The following is a 14,659-nucleotide window of genomic DNA, read 5'->3' on the forward strand; positions in this document are numbered from 1 at the left end:
CCTTGCTCCCCAACATGCCAAGAATTAGTCACATGAGACTCGCACGGTTTAAGCCATAACACAATACACATGTCAGAAGAACAGTAAGCTAAAGAGAGGTTAGACATCCTTTCCTGTCAAGCACAGATACAAACCCAAACCCAGTAGAAGATGTAGCTGCTAAATGACAAGAGATGAATAATTTAATTTCCACTTGAGATAACCCTAGTTGTAATAAGGAAATAAAAAAAGAATCAACAGGAAAAGAAAGTAAGCAGTGTTACAAGGTAGAACAATTAGGATATGCAGCAGCAGCTTTGGACTGCCTCCAGTGTGGGCAGTGGCCCCTTTTTACATGTTTCTATAACACCTGGCACAGGTTGGGACCTCACCAGTCCTACAGTCACATTTTAAAGAAAAATACACCTTTCCTCATAGGATTCACAAAGTGCTAATTTTTGCCACCAAGAGTAAAAACAACACTGGCAGATGTGGGGTCGGCAGCAAGAACCAGATCTCTAAAGTGCCTCCCAAGACGAAGTCCTCAATTTTCCATGGGATCATAAAAAACACAGAATCATAAAAGACAGAAAAGACCACTAAGACCATCTAGTCCAACCATCAACCCATCCCCACCATGCTCACTAACCAATTTCATCAGTGCTATATCTCCATGTTTCCTGATCACCCACAGGGACAGTGATGCCACCCACCCCCCTGGGCAGCCTGTGCCACTGCATCACTACTCTTAAAGAGAAGACATTTTTCCTAATATCCAACCTGAAATGTTACAGAATAAGCACTGCTCCTGGGCATCTTTACCCAGGACCTGTTTTTCAGAGGAACAGAGCATCAGCAGTGTGTTCACAGCAGGCATCCAGCACCCCCAGCTTGTGCAGTAAGTAACTTTATATTTTAATTTAAAAAACACTGGCTTATCCTTAGGTGGCTGTTTATAGACAGACACCCTAGACACACATGATGATTTTTCTTCTCATCTCATAGTCCCATTAAAGATACTGCTCTGCAGTCTTTGCATAGAGACAAATATATATATTTATATATATTAGGTTTACCATTCCCAGTTCAGAAACACATTACCATGGGTTCAGCTCTGAAACTTCCCCCGTTTTCCACTGCATATGAAGTTACTTAAACCAAATTACTTCTACAGAAGAGAGATGGCAAACAAACTTCAGCCTAGAGAAGTTTCCATCTTGATTTTCCTGACTTTGAGCAGGACTGTTACTTTCTCTAGCATGCTGCCCTTTAGCAGTTAAGTTTCCCCTGCATAAAGACTGAATCTTAAAACATTTAAGTTAATACATAACATTAACACCACTGAGCTGGCCTGACAGCTAAGCAGCCTTTCCAAAGAATAACCACATCACACAGAGAGGAGGGTAGATGAGCAGCTGGACCATCAAATGCTGGAGGACTCCTAAGCTCACATCTCAGCCCATCGTCAAGGCATCGAGATCACATCTTTTAACCAGCTCTTGTAACTGAAAGCTTTGGTTTTTACCTCTAGAAGGAGAAACTGCTTAATCACCATATAACCTGATGTAAAGACAGCTGCTGCACAAGGCAGGGGAGCACCAGGACAGATGGGAATTGATCAAAATGTACTTCTACAGCACAGGCACTCCAGGACTCCTCTCATTCGAAAGCAAACTTGTATATAAAAAAGGCCCCTCTGCAGAGGGAGGCAGAGCTGCTCAGAAAACGCACATCTCTTGCCCTCGGAGATCACCACGGTATATTCTTACAGTTCCACAACTGAACACAAAAGTACATTTCCAGGTATCCGTGTTCCCTCTCAGCTTCACCTTGGGAAAAGCAAGGAACACAATCACTTGTTAATAGCTTGGAGTCCTGTGCAGTCCACATGCCCAACAAAACCTTATCCCTGTGAGCTGCATAGTAAATGATATTAAAGCTAACTGTTTGGATGGGAAACAGATAATGCTGATTCCAGGAGGTAACAGTCAAACTCTTTGGTTCATGGTTCGGGGTTTTATTAGCTTCAGTAAGGTTTTTCTTGTTTTTGTTTTTCACTTGCACAAGAAGCATCTTCACAACTCTAACCAAAGGATAACATTACTGATAGAGAATTAGAGATGCACGAATGTTGCTTGATATGCCAAAGAACACATCAGCACATCGTGCCCAAACCATGAAAAATCTTGGCAAAACCGAGGCCTATTTCTGCTATGGACAACATCAAAAGTAAGATTTCAAATCTCTACTGAGAGACCAAGATAATTTCTCTACACATACACTCTATTCTCACTTCTGTGCACTTGTGTTGTCTTCTCCTCTCATTGCAACACTGCAACTCCCCACACATTTTTAAAAAAGCCCAAGCACACGTTGCACAGCTATCTTGCTGTCATCTATTATTCAAGAAAGGTCTCATTGAATAAATGGCTGTTCAGAGGCTCTAAACAAATTTCATTTCTGAACACCACTGTCTGCAGCCCAGCGGGCCATTTCACCAAGATAAGATCACACATTTAATCAAACGCTTCAAAAAAAAAAAGAAATACACACCAAGTTTGCTTAATAACGTCAAATAATAAAAGTGCAACTCTGGCAGCATACTAATTTTTAGTACTCTTTCTTCTTTGAGGGTTGTCTCAATAGTCAAGGTCAACCGTACATGGGATTTCTTCTAATTAGGGCTTCTGGTAAAGGCTAGACCTGCTTATTCTCACCACTTAACCACAGTTTTCCCTAAAATGAAGACATCTCTCTTTCATTTTAAATTAAATCATTGCAGTATCCCATCCAAGTGTGACAGGCAAAACTGCACAACTCTGTTAATTCAATAGAGGATGTATGTGAAAGACAACAAAACCCACATCTTTTGTGGTCAGTGAGGAACCACCCACACAAACGTCTATGGTACAAAAGAAAAACTGATTTACGGAAGGAAAAAAAAGATTATCTGCTCAGTGTTTGACTACAGCTCCTATTGCAAAGCAACACAGGCACATTGGAGTTGTGAATGAGGAGTGGACCTGCCACCATCAACGTATGCTTTGTCATTTATTTTAATGCAGTAGGAAGAAGCAGAGACAGTTCAAGAAGCAGCATTATGCCACTACAACTACAAAATACGACTGTATTACTACTGGTCACATTTCCATGATATTCATCACTAATTTTCCTAGTACTTTGTCACTGACTTCTATCATTTCATTTACATATCGAGCTGCCAGTTTTATCACAATGATTACTGCTTGGCCCCACATTACATGAACTTGAGAAGAACCCCAGACCCTAGCTGTGATCAAGCCTGCTGCTTGAAAGGGGTCAGACAAAAGCCTATATCCTCACCCCTGCATGGGCCCATAGGTTATGCTGGTCTGCCCTCTGCTCACACAGGACAAGCAAGTGATCAAGCGTGAAGACATCAGGGCAGACAAGCCCCCATCTGCTACTCCCAAAGCTGAAGGAAGCAAACAGAAAGGCAGCTTCTAGGCATATTCCCCCACCAGAGCTTTTCTCCCTGCTGCAAACATCCCCATAATCACCTTTTCATAGACACCACAATGTTCACAGCAGAGACCCAGATTTTTTCCCACGGAATGGAAAAATCATAGCTTCTCAGTTTAAGCTGGAATAAACAATTACTGAGGTCCATACACAGCATCCTTCCACTAGCGCCCACCAGTAAGCCAACATCTCATCCTCACTGCATGCATGGAGCTGCTCACAGGAACAAACATTCTGTGGACAAACAGCTGATCCTAAAGGATCAGTGTATTGGTTTTTAATGTACAGATGGTAACAAATGTACAGAAGATATAAGTAAATATAAGTAAAGGAAAACTCACCAATGGTGGTGCCTTGGCTGAAGAAGCTGGGGCAGTCCTCCCTGGTGAGCGATCTCCAAGAGATACTGCTTCAGTGGGAGTCAGCCCTTAAATGAGGTCTCAGAAGGGATGGAGTCGAGCTCCACCCCTCCCGGGAGCACAGCTACATCACTCTCACCTGTGCTCCCGCAGCTGACCCCATACTTGCCTCAGCTGATTAATCAGAGGTTCAGGCTGTGATTACCAATCTCCCATATAATCAGTGATAGTCAACCATGTTTTTTGTGAAATCAAGTATATTTGCACAGGTACAATTCTCTTGATGCACTACAGACATCCTTCCCAAATCAGCAATGGAGAAGCACTCCCCATCTCACAACCTAAATGCATTACACATACTTTAGAAAGACTCATTGCCAACTGGTGACCTACTCAGAGAGATCTATATAGCGCATTACAGTCATAGCTGTGGATCACTTGTCAGAAGTTATCACTCTATACAATGCAATTGCTATATTTTAAACACCTTTCAGGATAAATTTTTACATAAAGAGACACACAACTATTGGAGCTAACTAAACTAAACTTGTAATAGTACAGTCCTTCTTTTAAAATACAAGAAAAGGAGATGTAAGACAGAAGAGGAGAGGAAAAAAGACATAGATAAGGATAGGCAACAGTTGACATGGATGCCTTTAATCAGTTTCAGAGCACACAAGAAAGGTGGCAGTCACAATCCAGTAATAAAGAAGAAACAACTTACTCTTTCCAATGAAAAGAACTTGCTAGAAACTTCAAAAAGAGACCATCTCCAAGTAGAGGCCCTTCCTCTTTGGCTGCCAGCACTTAAATGAGGTTAGGAAGGAGTGGACCCTGGGTCCATCACTTCTGGCTGGTGGATTGCTCACACCTGTGCTCTTGGGGCTGGGCCTGCCCCTTCACCAGGTGCTCAATCACTGGTACGAGCTGAGACCCAGCAGTTTCCATACAACCACTCCACACACCTGCATCCATTAAAGATAATCCAAACTGACATTCTCTTCAAGTCTGTGCTGTGAGAGATTAAAGTGTAGTAGTCACATCATAATTTCCCTTGGAAATGGGTTATATATGCACCGGATTTCCAAATGATTAAAGGCCATGATTACAACATCCTAAATCTGAAGGAAGAGAAGTTCAGATCATGCACAAAGTCAAGCAAAGGCATAGCATCCACTTGAGCAATTTGTTGCATGCTTCAGGTTGAAAAAATATAAATGTTTCAGATAATAAACCATTGACTATTTGATTGTAGACAAGTTCTATGCACCTCCAGACAACCTTGACAGAAAGACCTTCAGGACAGAATCCAAAAGGCTTTTGTTTACTGTGGGGGTAATATTGCAACAGTGCCCAGAAGATGGGAAGAAAAAAGAAAAACAACACCATAAAAAAAACCACAGCTTAAGTATACACCTTACCTAAAAAAAATAAATCAATAAACAAAAAACCTGTCTCCTTTGAAGCAAATGACAGGAATTTCAAAGGGATGTGTCAGTCAGTAACACACACACACACACACACACACACACACAGTTGCTAAAGAGGTGTGAAAGGAAAGGAGTTAACATGATCTCCTCAAACCTCCTCAGCTCTATCCAACAGTGAAACCTATTCAAAGAGATGGCTTCCATGGGTGATTTTTTTTTTCCTCCTCCTTTCCCTCAGCAGTCTTTGGAATGGCTTTGAGGGAAAGAAGAGAAAAAAAGGAAGAAAAAAAGCAAGCCATTGAAAATCTCCTTACAGGGTCAGCTGTCACTGAAGTGCACTTTAGTATTCAGGGTACCCACCCATGCAGAACATCAAAAACTGGGCTGAGGTCCCTCTCTATTCTCACAGGCTCAGGCCAGCACGGGGTGTGAGACACGATGCGGAACAGCAAGGCACACTGCCTCTGCAGGGCTCGCAAACAGCAGCACCAGCCCATGGAACACGACGGGGGGTCACCGTGCTTTGCACAAGCAAAGAGGCTGTGTGGGCTGAAGCCAGCTTGTGCTGGCACTGCTAGGAACTGAAACATCTGCACAACTGGAGATTTGTGGTCTCACACCATCGTGCAAAGTTCAAGCTTACTAATGCTCCATCTCCTAATTGAACTCCCCATTATCTCACTTCTTCTTCCTGCTCTTTCCAGGCTGCCGATTGGAACACAAGTCTTAGCATTCACCCATCATTTTGTGGAAATAAGAAGAAAGAAAATACAAAACAGCAGAAAGTCAGGCAATTGCACATTCATTATATTTCCATAACTTTTTTCTTCTGCTGTATTAAGCTAAACCTGAGCTTCACAGGCTGCTCAGCATCTTGGCCAGGCTTTGCAGCTTAAACTAAATTCTCCATCTAAGCTAGATGAGCTCTCAGTTGGCTGCCATGCCCATCACTGACACATCCCTGCCCCCTACGTTAACATATTCAAGAAAGCTGCAGACTGCACTTCCATGCAGCAATGACTCTTTTGCTCTCTTCGTGGAAAAACTTCTCATTAAGGCATACCAGGGATCAGTAACGTCAAATAGGAAACGGGCTGCTACAGCAAACAGCAATGACCAGCCCCACCCCTAAGAAACTTAGTGGTTAAGAAACCCCACCCCTAAGAAACTTAGTGGCTCAGCACACCCCCAAAAAAATCTGTTTTGTTTTGGTGAATGCACATACCTACATACGTATGTCTGTGCTTATGTTTGGAGTATAGGTGCAATTCTTAAATACCTATTTTCCACTTCATCAAGTTTGAACAAGAAAACGAGCAGACCTCTGTCTGTTCCCCACAAGATCACAATGCTTGGTTGCGTGTGCCCATAGGAGAAGTGAATGCACTAGGACTGGAATAGTCAGAATATTTCTACCTCTCTCATTGGAAACCATGTCCATTCATTGAGGTTTCTTATGCCTGTAACCAGATGCTTTGTTTCTGTGGAATGGGAAAGGTTAAAAGTGTTAATAGAGAAGGGACTTGTATCTGATGAGCATTACAAGCAGACTACTCATCCTTGGTTTAAATCACTTAGAGCATTTCCGAAATGTTAGTTGAAGGTGTTAGGTTCAAAGGAGAAGAACGCCAGCAAACACGGGCACCTTTGCATAGGATGTCAGAGTCGGGCCATGTATTGATCACGTTTTAAGGACCACTCCTGCAAAAGCATGTGTATTCATCTTCACCTCATTTTAGCTTTGCACTATTGTAAGAAAACATTCATGCTGATCTTTTGTATTTATGATGTTTCATCAGAACTTTAAGAAATGCATAGCTTCACTGAGAAGTGCAATCAATGATTTGAATTGATTTATGCCAGGTAAGGATCCAACTGCAATCAAGTCAGTAAGCTTCTCCAATTAATAGTAGCAGAGCTATGAACCAATCTATTCAAAATGCAGTGCAAAAAAATCCAAAGATATTCTCTGTAAGGCATCCCTTGCAGCAAACCAGAGCTGTGCTATAGACTGCTACAGCAGTCTTAAAACTACCGAGATGCTTCCCATGGAATTACTCATATGTTGACTAATGCACTTATCAGAATCAAAAAATATATCCTGTTAGTCTCAGGCCATATGTTAATGGCTGCTCTGTTGAAGTTTTTAACTATCAGCCGTTTAAATAATGCTCTAATGACTGTTTCCAAACATTTCTCTGCTTCCTTCTGAAAGGTATCTACTTCGTGGCCTTTGAAACCAAAAGATGTCAGGTCTGAAAATCAAACATCTTCACTTTTATCTCTTTTCATAGACAGATATTCAAAGTGGGCAGTCTTCTACTTTTCAGCAGATCAAGCAACTTCGTTCAGTCTGAAATACCAGCTCTAGCAAAAGCATTACAGTCTACAGTGCTGAAGTGAGGTTTGTGTTTGAAAGGATGTCACATCCTTGCTTCTTGACAATCAGCTCCTCTCAACTGCAACAGGAAAAAAAAAAGTCCCCATTTCCACTAATCAAATCTCACATTAAAAAATAACAAAACAAACAAAAAAACAACCACAAAACTACTTGCTGCCCAGCCAAGACCTGCAGAACAGATAAATGAGGGTTGGTTTCACTAATATACATTGCCTGCAGGTTCCAGCACTGTTCTGCACAGGTCACACTTCCATCACAGTGCCCGGTGATGGTGTTCCTGGAGCACACACGGAGCTTATACGCAGAGGTCATCAGCCTCCTCCTTTACCCTCCCTGGCACCTCAAGCTTAGTAAGTAAAATATGGTCCACAATACCACTGAAATGAAATTCTTATTGCCTGAAGAGGCTGGTTTCCCTGATATAGCCACAGATGCATGGTGTATCGGTGACTGATGAACACAACAGAGAAGCTGAGGATGCCCCCTCCCTCCCTGGAGCTGCTCAAGGCCAGGTTGGATGGAGCCCTGGGCAGCCTCATATGGTGGGGGGCAACCAGCCCATGGGTAGGGATTGGAACTGGGTGGGCGGTAAGTTTCTTTTCAACCCATTTCACGAGTCTATAACTAAACACATTTGTCTCACAGCCAAAACCAGAAGTCTCTTTGAAAAGGCTGCTGAAAAAAAACTTGCAGCCTACACACTTTGCCCACTGTTTTTACCAATCAGTTTGTCCCAGCCTTTCCCATCCCATAGGTGTCTTCTGCAGACACCACAGTCTCCATCCTACTTCATTCCTCCATAGAAAAGCACCTATTCACAAGGAACAAAGCACTGTAGATATTTCTCTAGTGGGAAGCATGAAGAAAGCATTACACTGCATCCCAGTGGGAGTGCATCTGTTGTAAGAAAGAGGAGCTGGCAGGGAAGAGCTGGAATCCTCAAGAACCACGGTAAGATCTCTTCAGAGCTTCCATGCTCACCAGGTACATTCCACCTGACAAGCAGTCTCCCATCAGAAGTGGACAGACAACACAAGTTTGCTCTGCAGGGCCATCCCGTTGTCTAAGCACTCCCCACTCTCAGGGCAGTATCAGCACCACCTCCAATGTAAGAATTTGGGAGCTTCATTTCCAGTGCTTCCTTGTGATGAGCAGGAATGCTCCAAAGAATACGAAGTTCTGCCAAAATCACTCCCATCAGAGCACTGAGCTGTTTCTACAACCAACTAGTAAGACAATGAAATAAGTTCTCTTCCCCTATTTATTTTTACGCCTTGTGCCCAGCCTTCATATCATAGCTTTTCCCTGATTCATTCTTGCTCACCGAATTCCACACCTCTCATCAGCCTCTAGCCCTTCCTTTAAGCCATGCCACACAAGAAACAGTTTCCCAGCCAATCTACGCCAGTCCCAACGCTATTAGTATCAAAATTTGCAATAATAAATCAGCAGCTCCCAGGACTGCTCCATTTACAAAGCCTTCCCTCTCCCGTGTGCATCTCATTTACTGGCATTGATGATGCATGCGCTCATGCTCTGAATGTGAAAGCCCTCCCAGCGGCACCGCACTCCCCAGCTGACGTGCTGACCGAGGCGAAAGGTCGGGCGTGCTGCTCTCCAGTAATCCAGTCCACACACCATTTTACACCTTCCATTGGGCAGCACAGACACACAGCAAGCACCCTGCGAGCACCTCCTCCTCTGAGCTTGCCTGCCTTCCCCACATGGCTAGCGAAGGGCACTGGGTTCATGTTGTGCTGTGGGAGCAACCACGCCAGGATGAGCTCCTCCAGCCCTGCAGCCAGCACAGGATGAGAGCAATGCAGCCACCGACGGGGACAAATAATGGAATCACACAGAACTCATGTGCTAGCTCTAGCTTTATGAACTCCGCTCCTTCAGGCACAACAGAGATCCATGCCAGCCTCCTTGCAGGTAACAACACAACGGCTACTTTGTAGTAAACCACGCTCAGTATGGAAAAATCTCTGCTAAGGAGCCCCAACCACAACAAGGGGATTGTGTCCCTCCTGAAACCGGAGCGCAGCCGTTTCACCTTCGGAAAAGCTCTCAGCCCTGCTCTAAACTTTGTCACCCAGCGGCAGCACAGGCAGGCAGCTCTGCGCCCTTCCTGCTCTGCTCTCCCAAAGCGATGGCTGCGGGCTCACCGACACCAGCCTCTTTAACCTGCAGCACCTGGCCTGCCCCATAAAACTCGGTAGAAGGATTTTTCCTAATGAATACACAGTAGAAGCCTGTTCATATTGCGAGCCCCTGGAAATTATGATAAATGAGCTTGACGAGGCACACGCTGCTACTCAATACCAAGCAAGCAGCATTGGCTGCACTCTGAGACAGCATTCCATAACAAAAAGAAATGCATTCATTTCAACTCCACAGAAGATTTTTTTTTTTTGGTTGGCTTTGAGATTCTCCATCCAGCGCCCTGGAATAACCAATGCCACAGTATCGAAAAGGGACAGTGACTTGCAGGCTCTCTTGCTGCCCCATAGCAAAGCACAGAGGGCATTCTCATCCATTTATGCTTGCACCTCAGCCTCCTTCTAAGCAGCAAGGGCTGGGAGAGGGGAAACGTTAATATCTCCTCATGAGTAATCCAAACAGGAGCATAAATACAACAGACTCGGTTGTAGTGGCCAAAGCTGGGAATGCTACGGAGACAAGCATGCAACAATACATTTCTTTTGGCCACATATGAGTCGTTTTAACTACAGCAGAGAAGAACAGCATGCCCGTCAGGATAGGGGAAGAGGCTCCCTTCCTACCTTGCAATCTCTCCTGATAAAAAAAAACAAAACAAATACAAAACAACAAACAGCTGCACATCCACAGAGTGAAAAACCAAAGGAATGCATGGCGGGCTCATTGCTCCTGTGGACAGCTCTGGGCACTGATGAGATGCAGACCCTAAAGTAGAATTGCCCAGGGAGCATTTCATAGAACCATTAAGGTCAGAAAAGACCGCTAAGATCAGCCAGTGCAACCACCAACTCATTTTTGGGCATCGCAGCTACAGCTCCACCAGCTATACAGGCACTGGTTGAAACTGGGCTTCCTACACTGGGAAGGCAAAGGAGTGCTCCCTGGTTTGTGGCAGGCAGCTATCACCACTCTCATGAGTGTATTTCCAAGTTAAATAGTCATAAGACGGTTGCAAAGGGAAAGCAAATAATCCAGCAAGCAAATAAATGAGTTAAAAAGAAAAGAGAGAGAGAGAGAGAGAGAGAAAAGGGAGAATAAGGGGAATGTAATTTTTACCATTTTCTTCCTCCACCCATGCACACTGGCCCCTCTCGTTCAAAAAATGTCCCTGCTGAATGCAGACCTGCAGACAGCCAGCAAACACCGAACACCCCAGCCAGGCACCAACCCGGGCTGCGCGTTTCCCTCTGCCTGCAGGGACGGGGCTGCACATCCCTGCCCACCCCACGGCCGGGCACACGCAGCCCCCGACGCACCCCGGTCCGGCAGCATCCCACCCACAGCCCCGTCCTCCCGCTGCCATCCAGGAACTCGGCGGCTTCTCCAGGCACCCCTCCAGCAATGCGATAGGAACATCCATCCTCCGAGGGGCATAGGCATGGAGCAGCGAGGGAAACTCGGGGATTTCTACGGGTAACAGAAGCAAAGCCTTCCATAGAGAAGGAAGAGCAGACACAAAACCCACCGGGGCTCTTCCATCTCGCAGCCATCCATCCCCTTCATCCCCAGCACGCAACTCCCGTTACCTGCAGGACGCAGCCCACCCCTGAGGACCACCACCCTCCATAGGAACCAATGGGATCTGATGGCAGCGGGCAGCCCTCAGCCCGGTGCGGGTTGGATGCGGGGCCGGCACCGATCCGTGAGGCGCCCGGCGGATGGAGGGCGCTCGGATGGAGGGTGCTCCGTTACCTTTAGTCACCTCCGGCTGCCGAGATGCCAATCCCCATCGGTTCCTCAACAACCTGCAGCGGGGGAGCTGCTGCTGCTGCTACCACAATCCAGTCATAAAAAGCAGAGCTGGCCACGGTACCAGGAGGCACACGAAGAGCAGGGATCGTCGCCCAAGGAAAGAAAAATGTAAGGAAAAAAAAAAAAAAAATATATATATATATATATATATATAAAATAAAAAAAAATAAAAAAAAAAAAGGGGGGGGGGGGGGAAGGAAGAAGGAAAAAGTCTCTCTCCTCCGCTGCCTTCTCCTCCCGCAGCACACGCTGGATATCGGAGGGTGTGTGGGGATGGGGAGGCGGTCTCTCCCGCTCTCCCCGCCGCCAGCCCCCGGCCGCAGCCCCGCGGCTCTATCTCCTCCAGGTGGGCAGCCTCAGGGCCGGGGGGTGGCCGCGGAGCCCGCACCTCCGCCCGGGCGATCCGGATGCGGCACGGTCATCGCCTGCCTTGCTGCTGCTGCTGCTGCTGCCGCCGCCGGGGACGAGGAGCCGCTGCCGAAGAGACCACCAAAAAAAAGGAAGAAAAAAAGAAAAAAAAGGAGAGCAATCTTCCACCATCCCCCTTTTCTCTTCCTCCTCCAGCAGCACCAGCCGCTCTCCGCATCCGCTCCCTGCCCCCGGCCCCTCACTCCGCCGGGGCTGGGGGACACAAAGGCTCCCGCGCGCAGGGGGGCGGCCGGCCCTCAGCTCCCCGGAGCCCCCCCCCGGAGCCTTCCTCCTCCTCCTCTTCCTCCTCCCGCTGCGGACACCGCCAGCCCCGGCTCGGGTGGGCTGGGCGGGCGCGGGGGGCACGGCCGCCGGCAGAACGGCACGGCACGGCTCACACACGGGGAGGGGGCGGCCCGGCAGCGGCAGGCGGCGCGGCGCTGCTGCCCTGCCCGGCGGCGGCCGCACGGAGCCGGGCGGGCGGCGAGCCGAGGGGCGGGGGAGCGCCGAGGGCCCGGATCTGGGTTGCGTGGACGCGGGCTCCACCTAGCAGCCGGCGCCGCGCCGCGCCGACCCCGGCCCCTTCCCTTTTCCTTTTCCCTTTTTCCGGCGCCCACCTGCACCCGGCACGATCGCCGCTCTCCGACCCCCGCCGAGAAGATCCCCCCCCAATCCCCGCCGCTCCCCATTGGCCCGCTGCCCCCAGCCCAGCGGCCAATGGCAGGCAGCCCACCGAACAAGGAATCCCCTGCTGGATTCCCCCACCTCCCCATTGGATGCTCTGCCCATTGTAGCCAGCAAAGCGGCCAATCGTAACCATGCAATCCAGCACAGAACCTGCTAGATTTCTCACCTTCCCAATGAATGGTCAGGAACAGAGCTTCCTTGCTGGATTCCCCATCTCTAGATTGGCTGCTCTGCTCGTGATCCCCAGCCCAGCAGCCAATCACAGCCAGAATGCTGGGCTTAGAGCCCCTTCCCACAGCCCACTCAGGATCAGGTTCTTCAACAGGCTCCTAAGGATCTCCAATGGCAGATCCTACAACCTTGTAGGATCCTCTCTGCAGGGATGAAGGCATTAATTAATCCCATTTGCACACAAGGACCACAAGTCAGGAGATGCCTTCACACATTCCTAGCTGCACTGCTAGGTCAGGTTGATGGTTGGACTTGAGAATCGTGAAGATCTTTTCCAACTTAAATCACTCCATAGGCACGGAAGCACACATTTTAGGTTAAGAACTGCTGTTTTGGAGGCACTGGTGTGTTGAATAAAATCACAGAATCACTTGAGTTAGAAGGGATTCGTAAAGGTCATCTGGTCTAACTCTACTTCAACGAATAATGACACCTACAGCTACATCAGGGTGCCCAGAGCCCCGTCCAACCTGGCAATGAATGTCTGCAAGGACAGGGCATCCACCACCTCTCTAGGCAACCTCATTGTAAAAAACTTCTTCCTTATATCTAATCTAAATCTCCCCTTTTAGTCTGAAACCATTTCCCCTTGTCCTAACACAACGGACTCTGCTAAAGAGTCTGTCCCCTTCCTTCTTACAGCCCCCTGGTGGATGCTGGAAGGCTGCTATCAGCTCTCCCCAGAGTTGCCTTTTCTCCAAGCTGAACAGCCTCAGCTCTCTCAGCCTGTCCCCATAGCGGAAGTGTTTTTTTGTGGCCTTCCTCTGGATGTGCTTCAGCAGGTCTCTGTTTCTCCTGTACTGAGGGCTCCGCATCTAAATGCAGTGCTCCAGCTGAGGCCTCACCAGTGCAGAGTAGAGGGGCAAAATCTCCTCCCTCTCCCTGCTGACTGTGCTTCATTGGATGCAGCCCAGGATACAGTTGGCTTTCTGGGCTGCAAAGGCACACTACTGGCTCTTGTCCAGTTTGCCATCCACCAGTCCCCAGGTCCTTTTCACCAGGGCTGTACTCCATCCTTTCATCCCCCAGCTTGTACTGACAGCAGTGGTTGGCACAACCCAGGTGCCAGACCTTGCACTTGGATTTGTCGATCCTAATGAGATTTTCCTGGGTCCACTGCTCAAGCTTGTCCACGTCTCTCTGGATGGCATCCTGTTCCCCAGGCATTTCAACTGCGCCAAATGGCTTGGTGTCATGCACAGACTTGCTGAGGATATACTCAGTGTTGATGTCACACACACACACACACAAAGAAAAAAAAAAAATAGAAAACAAAAGAGATCTATATGTTATAACAGATCTGTCCCAATAGTTTCTGCTTCCAGCAGACCTCTGTGAAGTCACGCTACAGAACACCTGGCCTCTCTCACCAGGCTGCAGAATTATCCCCCAAAGTCCAAGCAAACAGCAAGCAGTCTTCTGCAAATGTTTACCTTATGTAAAAGTGGGTTTTAAACCAATTAAAAAGCCATTGTGTTTTGGCCTTGCATTTGGCTTACCAAAATTGTTCTCTCCTTGAGTGGGAGCCTCAGGGCATCCATCTCTTCGGCCTCAGCAAACTCCTCCTCCAACAGCCCTTCTTCCAGGGGCCACATGGGAAAAAAGAAGAAGTGGAAAATAAAGAATCTCAAAGTCCTTTTTCCGGCCTCTACCAGGATACTTGGAGATGTGAGACTCTCTGAGATGTG

General features: G+C 47.3%; 1 protein-coding gene across 19 annotated transcripts in view; it reads right to left on the minus strand.

Annotated features, from left to right (window-relative positions):
- ADGRL3 (adhesion G protein-coupled receptor L3) overlaps positions 1-12,716 on the minus strand; it is a 486,086-nt gene extending 473,370 nt beyond the window's left edge. For 16 of the 19 annotated variants that reach the window (XM_072336646.1, XM_072336645.1, XM_072336644.1 and 13 more), the window contains exon 1: positions 11,586-11,735. The gene's annotated coding sequence lies outside the window, so the exon portion shown is untranslated. The other 3 variants (XM_072336627.1, XM_072336629.1, XM_072336630.1) reach the window with 3 other exon arrangements.
- Positions 12,717-14,659: the final 1,943 nt, after the last annotated feature.

Source organism: Excalfactoria chinensis, chromosome 4 (genome assembly GCF_039878825.1).
Source record: "Excalfactoria chinensis isolate bCotChi1 chromosome 4, bCotChi1.hap2, whole genome shotgun sequence".
In the NCBI taxonomy this organism is placed as follows: domain Eukaryota; kingdom Metazoa; phylum Chordata; class Aves; order Galliformes; family Phasianidae; genus Excalfactoria; species Excalfactoria chinensis.